We start from the raw sequence: 2,500 nt of genomic DNA, 5'->3' as shown, positions 1-2,500 counted from the left end.
AGGTCCTCTTACTTGCTGGCTGGAGGTGGCATCGCTCCGACTGGGCCCTCTGTCGTTCCTCTGGTCGCGGCGGCCGCTGGCCCTTGGAGTGCCGGAGGGGGATTGTACGTCGGCACTCGCTTTCCTCCCCTTCCTCGCGGCCTTCCCCTTCCTCTTGAGGGAGGGGGCCCGCGATTTGGTGCGACGCCGTTTTTTGTACACTGGCTGACCAGGTGATCAGCTGCACCGCACCCGTAACAACCCCACTGTCCAAAGAAGGGGCATTGGGCGCGCCAGTGACCCCTACTCCCGCACTGCCAGCAGCGCCCCTGGTCGGTATACCACGCTCCCCCCTCCCTGCGGGCTTCCCTCTGACGCTTGGCACTAGGGCCAGCCCTGGAGTTGGATGGGGCGGGTAGGGCGCGTCTTCCTGTACCAGGACGGGCGGCGGCAGCTACGAAAGGGCGGGAGCAGCCCCACTTCCTTCTTGTTCCTGCCGTGTGGTATCCACTAGCGATTGTATGGCTGGGATAGCATCTTCTAACGGCGCTTGTAGTCCTGCGTTTCCGTAGAGGATACCGATCACACCTGAGGGGAGGGCCTTCTCCAATATATGCCTGCAGTAGGCATCTTTATCGTCTTCCGATCGAGCCAGTTCAGGTGCCAGACTATCATAGTCCTGTGACAGTCGCTCGACAAAAGAGGCCACAGTCTCCCCCACCCTCATCGTGGGGTGGTAGGCTGCCCATAACCTTCTTCGTTCACTTTCCCGGAGGCCAAAACGGCGGATCATTTTCTTTTTGAAATCGCTCCAATCTCCGAAAGAACCATATTTCCCACCTACCATCCTACGCTGAGCATCCCGGTAATTTTCTGTTTGGCAAGCAATACTCTTTCCTCGTCCGTCCACCTTTCCGTAGCGAATTCCACATACGTTAAAAAGGCCTCTACGGAGAGGAAACCTTCTTTGGGCCGCGAACCGTCGAATTCCGGCACGTACCCTCCAAGGACTGGTAATTCTCTTACAGGACCTGGTCTTTTATCTGCGTCCGGAGGCGGAGGCGGAGGCGGTAACATACGTTCCGACGATGGGTACCCCTTGGTTTACACTTTCGCCGTTACTATTCGTGTTTCCCGACGATCCGCTACACGGTCTGCTACTGTCCGAGTCCCTCGCGTTCGTCTGGTTTTCCCCCCCACGCTGTCTCCGTTCCATGAACGCTTTAAGAAATGCATATAGTCCGTCTATTTCTGATCTACTTCGCTACTTACCGGGCTACTTTCTACCGCTCTAGCGTCTCTCACGCCCTCGGCCATCACCGTCAGGCACCTGGGCCCTCGCGCTTCGTGTATTATACACCATTGTACCTCACTGTTTTTCACTTTTGCGGTTAATTATCAAGTTGCACAACCTCAACAACCCACAGTTGGTTAACGATTGACCAATTAGCGTATTGCACTGTATTACGACGCACACTATGGTACCCCACAGATCGCTATATTTAACGTTAATTAGCGCTTCGCAGCGTACCCCACACCTGACACCAAAATTATGACCCCGACCTGGGTCGCGTGGGATTCTTAAGTTACTGTGGGTCATGCAGAAATCAAACGCTCAGTGATTAATTTAACACCGGTCTTATATTCTAATGAATTTACACCAGGGCCCGAGTGAAATGAACTTAATATCTATAGTACCGGCGGGATTGAGACCGAGCGGAAACCGGCAGAGGGCACGAGGGGAATGTGCGTCTTCCCTTCTCTTGACCGACGCTTAACTGCCTGACCCTCAAGGAGACGGCTTGGTTTCCTCTCTCCTCAATACTCCCCAGAAACCCCCGATATATTGCTTCTAGGCCATGATTGGGTCTGGCTGCCCAACGGACTTTTTGGGGGATGTTGGGGGAGGTGACGCTTTCTTCATCTGAGAGAGAATGACCGTTAGCGACCTCATGGCGTCTTGTAAGATGTTCCGATATTCTAGGGAAGTTGTTTTATAAGTCCTCTAGAATGGCTTATATATATATATATATATATCTCGTTGGGTAAAAATTTTGTCTAAGATTATTTGTATTGTCTTCTTCCATTATTTGTATTCTCTTCCACAGGGACATAGGTAAAAAGAGACTCCACATCCAAGCTTACCATAAATAAATCAGAATCTTGCATATATATATATCTATATATTTATATATATATATATATATATATATATATATATATATATATATATTTTGAATATATAAATGGTTATATAGATGTGCAATATATTCATAATGTTGAAGAATTTTTTTTTAAATTGGATAAGAGTTATCCCTTATCACATTTTATAAAAAAGGATGATATTATTTTTTTACCCAACGAGATATTTTATTTCGTCACGGTTTTAATTATGATATATATATATAAATATGTATAAATCTATATATATATATATTATATATTATATATCTATATATCTAACATATATATAATATTATATACATATATATATATATAATAATATATATATATAATATAT

The sequence above is a fragment of the Macrobrachium nipponense genome, chromosome 1, assembly GCF_015104395.2.
Source record: "Macrobrachium nipponense isolate FS-2020 chromosome 1, ASM1510439v2, whole genome shotgun sequence".
Lineage (NCBI taxonomy): Eukaryota > Metazoa > Arthropoda > Malacostraca > Decapoda > Palaemonidae > Macrobrachium > Macrobrachium nipponense.
Note: the sequence above shows the minus strand (reverse complement) of the source record.